Here is a 14,327-nt window from a genome sequence, read left to right as displayed (position 1 = left end):
TCTCAATGCATGGTACTACATCATGGAAGTAAGGAGATGTCTTTTTTCAGGCCAGATTCCCACTGGAGACTACTTTAGTTTCAATTTATTACTTCTTCATACCAACTTCACTCTATATTTTTTTCCCAAATGAACAAAGATCCCACAAATTCTCTGAGAATAGGGGTCAAATGGGGAATGGCAGGAACAAATACTGGAGGAACAAGCAGAGTGGAAGGGGAAAAAAGAGAGAATACTGATTTTCTATTTACTTTTAAACTTAGAATTAAAGAAATTATAATGTCCTCTGTATTTATATGATATGTCTGTGCATTGTTTTATATACCTATATACAGATAGACATAATGCATACATCTATCTTTCTATATCTCTCTCTCTAATGTGTGTATGTATATAAAATGGAAATATATCATATGTGTATATATAAATATACAATGGAAATATTGTATAGATGTATAAATATGTATATACCTATATGTATATATATGTATATACGTAAACACACACACACACACACACACACACACACACATATATATATATTCACACTCAGCTAGATGTAGTGTGTATTTACTATCTTGTAGTTATTGATGCATTACATTTTATAGGGTCTAGATTTGTCATTCATACATGTTATATATTTGTGCAAATTGGAGAAAGTACAGCAAAGAGCAACAAAAATGATTGAGGAGCTGAAAGGATTGACTTATGAGGTGAGATTAAAAAGAACTAAATATGTATAGCTCTACAAAACTTCAGCTAAGCAGGGCTGGATAATTGCCTAGCTCTACCTCAGGGTTGTAAACCCCTAAAGAGGAATTTGTTGGGTAGTAAAAGGGGGCATAACTGGGAAGAAAATGAGCATTAAGGAGATATCTGCATATGGGGGGGTGACTTTGTTGGAGTAGAAGCTATTAGGCAGTAGAATTGTCTCCCCAGGGAAACAATGGAGACTGTGACCCCATTACTAGGGATATAAAAGCTGAACTAGAGAGTACAGTTCCCCAATATGCTGTAGGGAAGGCTCTCATACTGGCCCCTTAGAGACACGGGAATGGAGGATGGAACGTGACTCCTCCATATCTTAACATTTATGGTTCCAGTTTGGTACTGAGATGAATACTGAAGACTATATAGGACAGCCACCTGAATCCGAAGCCAAGATTGAATTCTTATAATTCTAGGATACATACTTAGATTCTCATTTCCTAACCCTTTTATATACTTAAATGAAATCAAATGTATTGGTTGCTTTGGAAACAGCATCATTTGCTGCAAACTTTAATCTGGTGACAGACAGAGATATATAAATATAGGTTGATAAATACACATATAAATCTATGCACATATATACATAGATTGTGTACATTTTCTTGCTTAATGGGTATGTGTGTGTATGTACAAGCACACATACAAACACATGTGTGTATATATATATATATATATATGCATATATATAGTTATATATTGTACCTAATATATTTGTGTGGCCTGTAGAGAGTTGGATAAAAAATGAATCTGTTTGAACTATGACTTACCTGAAAGTTAACTAGTTTTGCTTGGGTCTGGGTGCTGAATGTATGTGCATGCAAAACCAGCAACCATGTTAATGGAATGTTAATATATTCTTAGGAGGCTGAGAGAGTTCGGTTTGAAACGAAACAAAAAAAGAAAGAAAGAAATTGGAGACAGTTGAATTGTGGGGTTGCAGCAGGGATCCCTTGGGGGAAGGACAGGGGGAATGAGAGGCAGTGCTTTCTCTTTATCATGCGAGCAATTACTGGCAATTTGTTCTGGCCAGTAAAACTTCTGATATTATCATGGTTGCTGAGTAATTTATCATCAAAGTTTAATGTGAAAACAGGTGACTGTGTAATCACCAATCTAGGAACAGAAATAGAATCGTTATTATTTCTGCCTGAAGAGAGAGATTTTTTTTTTCTGTCAATTGACTTAACGGCCAAAAGGCTGTTCATCATATCACCATGAATTATAAAACCTCTATTAAATATTCATAAAAGTTTTGAAATGAATGTGTGATAGAGATGAAAGCTGGGCTAATTTAAATACCTACCAGACCTGTCTTAATTACAGAGGTAAAATGAGATATAAAAATTATAGCAGCAAGGAAAGAAAAAAAAAGTTGAAACAGTTCATTCCATACATTATACAAAACTTCTTTGCAAGCCATGTCACATGCAGTGAACACTGGGAACAGTGGGCTTCTCCCAGCTCTGGTGAGAGCTCTCTCCTTTCATCTTCATAGTAGCCCTGTCCAGATTGAACTGGGAAAGGAGGCAGAGATGGTAGTGAGATATAGATTTCTTTCTTCTATGGGAAAGGGGATGAAGAATGAAGCGTTTGAGTATCTTTGGGGCTTTCAGCCAAATGGCTTTCAGTGGCTTTCCAAAATGTCATTGCAAAGCCCCAATCATTCCGATATATCCATTACCATTCAGCCACAGGCTCCAAAAAGAATCAGGTGGAGCCAGAAAGGAATCTTGGCAAGGAGCTTAAAAAGAATCAAATACAATGGCCTTCTCTCTTTCTGTATCTGTGATGTTGGGGTTTCCTGGGAACTGGAAAACATCTTAAGTCCTGATATGTGTTGATAAATAAGCTAGTGACTACCTCTCTTTGCCACTTCCAATATTCCCAATGTCATCAGTCATGAGTGTTGATTGCTATTCTTCCTTGGCAGTTTCAGAGACTCAGAAGCCAGTGAACATCACTATCTGTGATCAGCACACTGGCTTGAATATAGTTTCTTTCTTCACCTTCCTTCCTCCCTCCCCTCCCCAATCACATACTAGGTATATTAGTTATAAATGAGAAGCAGTATGGTAATGGAAAGAACACAGAATAGGCAGTCAGGAAGCCTGGGTTCTTGTTTTAGGTTTGGTTGTAACCTGATATAAATCACTTATTTTCTTTGGAAAATGAGGAAGTAAATTTGAATCAGGGCTTCTTAACATGAAATCATGAATTTTAAAAAAATCTACATACTTTATTCCTTTTGCAATTCTATGCATTTTATTTTAAGAAATTATAAACATGATTATAAGAAGGGATCCATAGGCTCTTAAATATTGCCAGAAGGATCTTGGACATGAAAAACATTAACAACCAATGTACTGAATATAAGAATTGTCTTTTCACTTTGACATTCTATAATTCAGAATAGGATTAAAATAACACCATAATACATATTATCACTTAGGAGGAGACTTTTCATTTTTGAATTTCCTTTTATCAAATTCAGAAGCAGATTTAACCACCAATCAGGACTCATGGAGCATCCAGTTACTGATGCAATGTTCAAAGTCCATGCTAAAGGATCTAGTTTCTCAATATTTTAAAGGAAGTTTAGGATTTTGCTGAACAATGAATGTATTAATTGCAGAGAAAAAAAACTATTATCAAAGGCTTAAAGTTAATAATTATTTGTTAAATGCACTGTGGGTAAGGCTCTATGCTATATAATAATGATAAATACTCCCAAAAGTGAAAAACATTTCCTGCACACAAAGAATTTAAATTCTAGTGCATGGGCATGGAATCTGGAAGACTTGAGTTCAAATTTAACCTGAGATTTTTCTTAGCTGTGTGATCCTCTCTGTCTCTCCTAATCTATAAAATGGGCATAATTATAACACCTACCTCTCAAGGTTGTTGTGAGGATCAAAAACAATAATTGTAAAGTCACAGCACAGTGCCTGGCACCAAGTCTTTTTTCTCTCTCTTAAAACTGTATGTACTATGTGCCAAGTAGTGTGATAGTACTGGGGATACAAAGAAAAGTAAAAGATAAGCATTACTTTCAAGTACTTCACAGTCTAATAGAGGAGATGACATGAAATCAACTATGTACCAAGTTTGTGTGTGTGTCTCTGTCTCTGTCTTTCTCTCTGTACATATGTAAAAGTATGTATATATGATGTGTATATTTATATATCTATATGTGTATAATTTTATTTTGTCTTTTTTACAAAAGTAAAATCAACAGGACTTGGCTTAATTGGATATGGGCATGAGAGAGTGTGAGGAATTATAGACAATATCTAGGTTCTTTGGTTTGAATCCTATTACCAATATTCATTATCTTTATATAGACAGGTCATTTCAAAAATAAAATTCTTGAGCCTTAGTTTCCTCATTTTAAAAATGCAAAATTCGAGAGAGTATAAAGAGAAAGATGTAGAGACAGAGACAAAAACAAAGAAATATAGACAGTGATACAGAGAGAAAGTGACAGAGAGTAGAGTTACAAACAAAAACAGAGACAGGATTTCAATCCTAGGTCTGATTTAAAAAGACCTTATTTGAATGGATAGATAAGTGTGATCACAGACAAGTCATTTGAAAATAGATTCTCAGTTTTTATCTGCAAAATAGGAATTCTGATACTCATAACACCCACCTGATAGTCATTGTGGGGTACAAATGATCAATTATACATAGAACACTTTGTAAACCTTAATGCATGATATAAATGTCAGTTATTATTTCTAGTGTATAATAATTAAATTTTAGTGAAGAAAGATTTGCAGTGTCATTTCTGAAAGGTTGTAAACTTAGTAACTCGATTTTAGTCATTAAATATGCTCATTTTATAAGAGACAAAAGTGAAACACAGAAATTTAATATGAACGTATTTTATTTTATTATTTTGATAGTGAATCATAATTAGTCCTACTTTAAAGTTCTACTTTGATTTCTTCAACTATGTGAATACAACCCTATACACTTGAAGGCTTTGCAAGTAAAAGGTAAGCCTGGGAATCTCTATCAAGCTGAAAAGACTTTCATATTTTAGGTCAGTGGTGGAAAGTACATCACTTAACTTAGGAACATCCTGGCCAAAAAATGGATAATAGAATATGATTATTCAAAATTTGACAACCAAGTGATGCATTATTTTGGCTACAGCAATTCATGAAAATAATCTAATGGAACATTGAAAGAATTGTTACTCTGAAGAAGTCATAGAACTTTAGAGATATTAAAGAAAGATAATTAGTAAGCTTTATTTTGTGTGTTTGTTTTCAATCAAAAAGTTAGCATACTATAGTGAAGAGAAAGTTGGACAGTATATGGAATACCTGGGTTCAAATTCCCTTTCTGATATATAAGCCAATCATTTTACCTCTTGTTAATCTTGGTGACTCCCTCAGAGTATAAATTAAAGAAATTACTGATTTGTTTTAGAAGGAGAACTATCCCCATTGGAAGTTCTTGACACTGATTAAATCACAAATATGAATGCATATATGCACTACATATATAGGTACACACATGTATATGTGTGTATATACATATACTTATATTTATATAAATGACTATACAGACACATATAGATGTGTGTATGCATAAATGTGTATATATATATATGTATATATATACATATGCATATTGTATACATACATACACACATACACACAAATACCCAGAGCTGGGTCATACAATAATTTGCATTTTTGTTCTTGTGCTCTAAGAATGAACATACAATTTGGGGCTTCTGCCAAGTTTCCTAGACATGTAAGCATATATTTTGGTGTACTCATTGAGGAACTGGAGGTGGAGAACTACTATGGTGAAATACCCTAGAAAAATCCTCTCAAGGAATATGAAAGCTCACTTTGAGCCAAGAAACTGCCACTGGACCTTTGATCTGATTCACTGCTCAGTGGAAGGGAGCTAAGGGAGATATTATTTCATAATTTTTTTTCCAATGTTGCTTTAGAGGTTTGAAAAACTTTTTGAAAGATCTGTGTCATACTCTAAGTACCACTAGAGGGCCCATGAGCTGACCTCTAGAAACTGTAATAGTGTTGTGAGAACAGTCCTGAGCTTTTATACAACCATTGGTCCTAGTAGCTACTTGAGGTGGTGAGGGACTCCAGCAAAGAACAGTCAGTAACTATTATCAGTAAAAGATGGAAATAATAATAATAATAATAATGTATTTTATATAATATAAGGAAATAATCCTACTTACAGAACTGCCACAAATAGGATAGTGGATAGATACGGGTCTTGAGTAAGGACTTCCAAGTTCCGGCGCAGTTTCAAATACTTTCCAGCTGTTTTATTCTGGTTGATGCAATTAACTTCTGACTTCCTCAGTTTCTTCAATTGTAAAATGTGGATAACAATAGCATCTATCTCCCAGGGTTTTTGTGAAGATTGCTTGAAATATTTCTAAAATATTTTAGCATATTGCTTTGCAAATAGTGAACATTTTAATTCTCTTTTCCCCTTTCCTCTCCTCTCCTTTTCTTTCCTTTTTCTTCCTTTATCTTCCATTTTCTTTCTTTTCCTTTAGTTTGTGATGAAAACATTGAAAGTATCTGTTTAGCAAGAACCTATCCTCCTCATCATATGTTAACCTTCAAATTGGTTAGTCCTAATTTTCCATTTGGCATTTTAAAAGAAGGAAGAGCTCTGGATCTTTTGCTCTGCCCTTCAATATGGAGAGAAAAGAGCAATTTCTTTCTAGGAAACCTGATGTGGATAGAGCTTCAGAAGCCTGATGAAGAAGACCCAGACAATTAAGGATTCTAAGAACTGTGACACAGCTCTGGTGATTTCTAATGAATGGTGTGTCCTATGAAGGAGGGTAAATTGGTAATTAGATACTCCTAATATTATATCATGAATTCATTACTTGGAACACACAGATTCACTTCCCATATCTCCCTACTTGTTGTGTCAGGTCAGGTCATTCACTGTATGCTCTGAGTCCCAGATACTTTAATTTATAAAATTTATAAATTATAAAATTTATAAAATTAGAGGATTGGATGAAATTATCTGTATCTCCAAGATCTCTTCCAAGTCTAAACCCTGTGTTTCTACGATAAAGAGGAACAATAAAATAATAAAATTTTATGCTTTCCAGTGGATAAAATTAAAATCACATATAATGACAGAACTTTACTTTTTGAAAGATTCATCTTGCCTCTTTTCTTCTTAACTATGAAAAACTACTTAATAAACTGTATGCAGAATATAGTTACTTGTAGTACAAGTTAAGTCATAATCTGAGACTAATGTAGAATCTAACATAGGAAGTGCTTTTAAAAATAAGGAATCTTATGACCCTTATTCAAAATCCACATGGAATGAAGATTTTTGTAAGGAAAGATGGGTGATACTGTGGTCCACAAATTGTCACCCCAATTGGAAGTCTTATTTGCCCCTAAATAAACATATTCATTATTAGGAATTGGAGAATGGGGTGAACAGGTACAATGAATTTATGGAGTCCATTGGACAGCACAGGATCTTGAATATTTATCAGGATTCGTGTCCTCAAGAGGAAGCTTTCATACTCTCAGACACTGAACTTGTAATTGGCATTGCTGAATTTCTAATGCAACTTTGAAAACAGTTTACAAAGAAAAGAGCATGAGTAATGCTGTAGGTGAGAGAGAGGGAGGGAGATCAGGCAAAAGAATGCTTTGAGAGGATTTTAATCAGAAGCAAAAGCGGAAAGTGCTTTTTTATCTAATTTGATGTGTATACTTAGATGATTATGATATCTATGAATGGTACATAACTAATATTCATCACAAGTATCACTGAAATGTTCCTTTGGATTTTATAAAATTAAAACTAGGGAAAAAATCTGAGAAAAATTAAAACCAGAAGAAAAGAAAATCTGGAAGGAGTTTGGATTTAGAATGCTCCAAATGTAGTCTAATAAGGCAGAGTCTATATGGTGTTAAAACATTTGATCGATTCAATCAGTTCAGTCCAAATTTCAGTCAATCAGCCTGACGTTTTGCTTACATAATGTTAGACAATGAGATTGGGTGAATTTGGGAATGGATTGATCTGATGTGTTGGCAGTGTGTCGACTCAGCCATTCTCTTCTCCTTTAGAAAGGTGTGATGGAAGAATGGGGAGAGATTCTCTTCTGGAATCATTGTATAGAGAAAGGAAAAAGAACAACAAAAAAGTCATCTTGTCCAACTCCTTGCCTTGATCCTGAACTATAAGTCAGGTATCAAGAACAAGAGAGATTTTTCTGTCTCCATCTGTAAATGTTCTCTGTGTGTGAATTTATTTGACCTGACCTAAGTAGTTTCTTTTGTGATATAACTCCATCTCTTCCATTTCTTTTCTCCCAAGGAATGAGTAATAACTCATTACTTCGCTTTTCATAACAGTCCTTCATGCATTTGAAGACTCACAGAGTCTCAACATATAAACAATTTGTATTAGTGAGGATGAAAAGAAAGAATGTTGAATTTCATTAAACACATCAGTTAGTAACTTGTTGTTTTAAAAAAGTAAGCAATATATGTATATACTTGAATTCAACTGAAAACTTAGAGAGACAGTCTGCAATATTTAATCTTTGTTCAAGACAAACTAATTTCCCCATTTCTTCCATGTCTCTCTCAAGTCCTGGTTCACAATTTAAAAAATCATTTAGGTTTAATTTTTCAAGCATAGTTCTCAACAGCTTGATTGAAATTGTGTGTGTGTGACAAGAGAGGGGTTAAATTGAGGTAAGGTGATTCCAGCTGGGGCAAGTATCCACTCTACTCACTCTTAAAAGCTTCTTGGTATTGTCTAGATATACCCTAGGGGGGAAAAAAATGGCTGAGGAACAGGAAAAAAACACACATGAATAAGAAAGCAAAAGCCAAAGTGAAAGGTACCATAAAGATGGGTAATCTCATTTAAATTAGCTCCAGGAACAATTAAATCAAATTACTTGAAGCCTTTTGGCAAATCAAGATCTACTTGAAAGATCAGCAGTATTAGTCCAGTTATTGCCAAAACTGAATTGCTACCACTGGCTCCCCAAGGAAGTAGAAATCGTTGCCCACAATTTGACACAACTTCCTACAGTCACAGAGAGTTTGAAAACATCTCTTGGCCTGAGTATCAACTTCACAGCCCTAACAGGATGACAAAGAGTAGATAATAATGCTAAAGTTGCAAAAATGAATGATCAAAAGGATAATAGCTCTTTCATATAAATAAGGAAGTTTAGGAGAAAAAGCTAATGAAACTTCCATCCATATCCCCTTTGTAGCTGTTTATCCTGTTTAACTCACAATTTTTCAAAAAAGGCTAAAAGTGAAGAGATTGAGGAAGGGAAAATTCTTATTAACTCATTACTTTCCAGGAGAAAAAAGCTGATCAATGGGCCTATGTCGAAGTCATAAGGTGGTCTGGGAGATTCAGTATGCATAACAAGAGGGTGAAGGGGAGCTTTTGCTCATGTAGTCTCTAGTGCAATTGCCCAGGAAATACACAAACACACAAGGATATGTATGTATTTGTGTACATACATATCTATGTGTATAAAGGCATATACATTGGATTGTTGTTCTTCATTTTCAAGGAGGACCGAAATAACATCATTATATTAGAATTGAGTTGTAATGGGCTGAGGCTTGAGTTGATGCACTGAGGTCCCAAGCACGTGAGGCTAAATAGTAATTGGACTATACTCTATTAATATACATGCTTGGATAAAGAATGGCCCCTGCCCACTTTCTGTGCAAGTCCTGATGTGTTGTATAGGAAATGACGATTTTGGTGGGTGGAGGTAGAGAGACAGGAAGAGAGGCTGGGGGAGATTGGGCCTGGGTTACATGCTCGTAGCTGCTGGTCGTGTGGCTGCTGGTCTAGCTAGCTTCTTGACTCAGCTGCACACATTGCTATCGCCCATTCTCTTCCACCGCCGATCTTTCTTCACTGAGAATAAAGATTGACAATTTTCCCCTAACCTGAATTCCTGACTCTGGCTGATCTTCACATTGAGTTACATACAGTGTGTCCAACTATGGCTGATCAGACTAATACAATTTCAAATGCTCTGCCATAGGTCAGATACAAATAGTCAATAAAAAAAAAACATTTAGGATGGCTTCTCTAATATTGCACATTTTGCATTACCTTTGGGCTAATTCAATTCTGCTTTGCCCATGGAGGACAGCACTTTCTCTGATGAGGGCATGCCATACTGGGTGGTCCTTTGCCAGTGTCTCCCATGTCATACAAGCAATTTTAAAGTTCTTAAGAGATAGCTTGAGAATGTCTTTGTATCAGTGTTCTGATGATCTTGTGAGCACTTGCCCTGTGTGAATTCTCCATAAAATACTTTTTGACAAACATAGATTTAGTATTCACACAATATGGCCAGCCCAATGGAGTGTATTCTTTGTGGTAGAGTTGGAATGCTTGGCAGTTTAGTTTGAGAAAGGACTTCAGGGACTGTTATCTTATCCTGCAGGTGATCTTCAGAATATTCCAAAACAATTCAAATGGAAGTGATTCAGTTTCCTGCCATGGCATTGGTCCAGGTTTCACAGGAATTCAACAATGAGGTCCCCACACCAACTCTTTTGGTAGTTATTCTAATATTTCTCCTCCTCACACTTTCTTTCAGAGTCTCCCAAACATTGAATTAGTTCTGGCAATGCCTGTGTCAAACAACACACATATGTATGTATGTATGGATGGATGGATGGATATGTGTATATGTATATATTAGACTACTCCAGGGAGACTATGCATGGAGAATAAGACGAGAATTTAAGAGCTTGAATGACCACAGAGGGCCATCATTATGAAGAGGTAGAGAGTGACAATGTTGGACTATAAGTGAAAAGACGGAAACTGTATTTGGAAATAAGCCTTCTAATCAATTATTGTAAGGAAAAAGAGATGAAATCTCTCTTTCTCATTGTCATCTAAATGGTTACCCTTTGGAAATATAACATGTCTTACTGAGGATGGTAAGAGGGATATTTGGGAGGACATTAGTCTACATATCTCATTAACTATTAAACATTTTCTCTTTCACAATGCTATCTATCTATGGATCTGTCTGTCTGTCTGCCTGTCTCTCTGCCTATTTTTTTCCTTTAAACTGAATATATACTTTGAAGACATGGATATTTTCTCACAATTCTCTATATTACTGTATTACTAGAATCTAGAAGAGTAACAAAACCATATAAGAAACTTAATAAATATTTGATAATAACAGAAGATAGTGTAGCATAGTGGAGAGAGTGTTTATATTGGTAAGAGAAGAAACCTGTGTTCAAATATTGTCTCAACAATTTAATAATTATGTTTTTGTTGTCTATTCATTTCTTCCTCAGTTTCATTATTGTACAATGAGGGGAAATTATATCTGTTGCTCCTTCATCACAGCATTGTTAGTGACTCAAGTGAAATAATATGCTCTCAAGGTGCTTTACAAACTTTAAAATACTTTATAAATGTCAACTATTATTTCATGACTGTGGTTGTATTTGAATTCTTTATATGTTTTTGTTCACTGTTGACTATCTACTCCAATTTTTTTTATTACCTCCTAGATTGTTAAGGGACAGGTCAATTCTCTGAGAGTCTCCACAGCTGTGGATTATAGCGTCTGAAGGAGTTGCAGGGCAGCCTTTACTGACTGACACAGGTGTTGTGGACTAGGAACGAGATAAATTGGAGGCAGAAGGAAGAGGAGAGAGGTCAGACAATGCAATGGCCTCTCAGTGAGAGAGATCAGAGAACAGCAACTGCCTCTCAGTCTCCTTGTATCATCCTCTTACAAGAGGAGATTCATTCTGGATTGGATCTCTAAGCAGCCACTGTCAGGTATTTCCTGTGTATTTCAGCAGCTTTCCCATGTATTTCAACACTAGATAATAGAGATTTTTTTCCCCTCCCCTTTGCGATCTACAGTTATTTCTTTCATTCTTCCCTCCACAGAACCCAGCCTGCCTTACTATCTATCCTTTCTGTTATTGTTTAGTCATTTTCAGTTGTGTCTGAATCTTTGTGACCCCATTTTTGGATTTTTTTTAGGTTTTTGTATTGTCTGTTTTTACAAAGATACTGGAGTGATTTGTCATTTCCTTCTTCAGCTCATTTTACAGATAAAGAAACTGAGGTTGGATTTGGATTAAGGTCTTCCTGACTCTAAGCCAAGAACTGTATCCATTATGCTACCTATCTGTCCTATTATATTTTTGAGGTGTATGCAATAAAATACTCAAACTTCCCTATACATATAATTTTGGGTCTTCTAGCAAATAAATAGCTGGATAAGACAGCTTGGCACAAAAGAAGAAACATTAAACTTGAAGTGATAGGACCTGATTTTGAATCCTTATTGTGACACTTACTACCTTACTATTGTACAATTTGAATATTTACCTATCTTAGTTTAAACTTTCTCATCTATAAAATGAGGTATTGGACACGATGACCTCTAAGCTCGTTTTTACTTCTAGATTTAATTATCTTATAATACTGGCACTTACTAAATATTGGTTGATTGATAAATTGATTGTCCAACACAGATTATCATCTATTAAACTTAAAATTATTAAAAAATGCGCTAATGTGTGATGTAACCTGACAGAATTTATAGAACCATAGAATCTAAGAACTGGAAGATATTTTAGAAGTTATCTGATTTAATTCTTCACTTGGTGAAGAAATTCTTGCTCCAAAAAAAGATAAATGCATTACCTCATGAGGCAATTCAATGCTTATGAAAAGTTCTACTGGACAGAAAGATCTTTTTATATCAGAGTGAAATTGATGTTGCTTTGATTTCCACTGGTGCTAATTCGAAACTATAGACAAAAAAAACCCTATTTTTTTCTCCATGACTACTTTTCAAAAATGTTGTCAGCTATCATATTTCCCTTTTGCATAGTTAATCTCCCAGCTATTTCCACACTGTGCCAATTGTAATTATAGAGTGTATTTCAGCCATTATCCCTATCTCCATTCACACCCCCACCATGATTTTGTACTCTATCACAGATAGTGCAAATTCTAATAAGTGAGCTTTGCTTATGCTATCCAGAATCAGATCTTCATGTCATTTCCATATCATCTCCACAACATGCCACATCCAAAATCCTCACCCATTTTCCAATCCTACTTTATATGTTACCTGTACATTAGGTGGAAGCCCTTTCAGGATAGATGTCTTGTTTTTATATCCCTACCCCTTAGCCAAGTATCTAGAACTTACTGATTAACAATTCTTTTATTTATTTATCAACTGTCTTATATCATCTAGCAATCATCAGTCTTACTTCTTAATAATTCATACTTAAATATCCTTAGTCTTTTTAATTTTCTTTCTTATAGTAAAACTAAGGAATATAAAGAACACACTTCCTGTTTGAGCTGGAATCTCTGTGTTCTTGTTTTGTGAAAATTCAAGATTCAGTTCATTTCAACTCAGACAATTATCCACTCACTCGTGTATTTTGTTCTGCTTTATCCCAAACTCCTTAACTTTGAATGAAGCTGCTATAAGAGTAAGAAAAAGTAGTGAACCTACTACTGAATTCAGAACCGAATTCAGTCGTAAGTTCAATTCCTTTTCTTCCTCATCTCTCCTTGTCTCTCACTTGTAACAGCCTCATGATTAAAGATAAACTCCCCCCCAAAAAAATCTTCTGACACATGTGTGCATGTATGTGTGTGTGCATGCATCTGAGGTCAAAATAGCATTAGTTATATTACACGCAACAAAAAGCAATATAGATTTCCCTTCATTCTGAATACTTAGACTAAAAACAGATACTAAGATTATCATGTCTGTCTATTATACTACAAGTAGAAGAAGAGATTACTTGAAATGTATTTTGTGTGCATGAATACATGCACCAGTGAGACTCAAGATACAAAAAACGCCCCAAAAAACAACAATCCAAGCTTTTCAAGAGTGAGGTAATGAAGAGAAAAATAGTATAGTAAACCAGAAAAAACTCACAGTCAAGTGTTAAGGAGAACAAGGCATTAGGTTTGTTAAACTGGAGTGGAAAAGGAGGGTAAAAAGGGAAAAAAAATCTTGAAAATTTTTCTGCTTTGAAATCCTTTCAAGTGTCTAGGCCCACATTGATTGTCAGGCATCACTGCCTTCAAAAGCTTTTTGATCTTTTTTGTGCTTTATCATTCATTTTTTAAACCTATTTAATGTTTGCGTGATGTAGAATTGTAAGGCTTCTAACCTTTTGGCCTGACTCATTCTGTATTCCTGTCCTAAATTTCTTAATATATTTCTTGTTATTTACACTGATTATCATTGTGCTTGAATTCATTGAATATCTGAGTCTCGGTTGATTTAATTTGATGGGTCTTACCAAGACCTTCATAGAATTTGTCAGTTTTTTTTTTTTTTTTGAGATCTTGTTATACAAGCTGCAGTCATTGTCATGATGCCCAAAATTTTACAAATATCTATCAAGAATACTGTTGTAGGAGATCCAGATATCTCAGAAGATGTTTCGTGTTTCTTTTCTAGGCATGATAAAAAGAATTCTCTCAGT

Source organism: Sarcophilus harrisii, chromosome 1 (assembly GCF_902635505.1).
Source record: "Sarcophilus harrisii chromosome 1, mSarHar1.11, whole genome shotgun sequence".
Lineage (NCBI taxonomy): Eukaryota > Metazoa > Chordata > Mammalia > Dasyuromorphia > Dasyuridae > Sarcophilus > Sarcophilus harrisii.
This window is presented reverse-complemented; position numbering follows the sequence as displayed.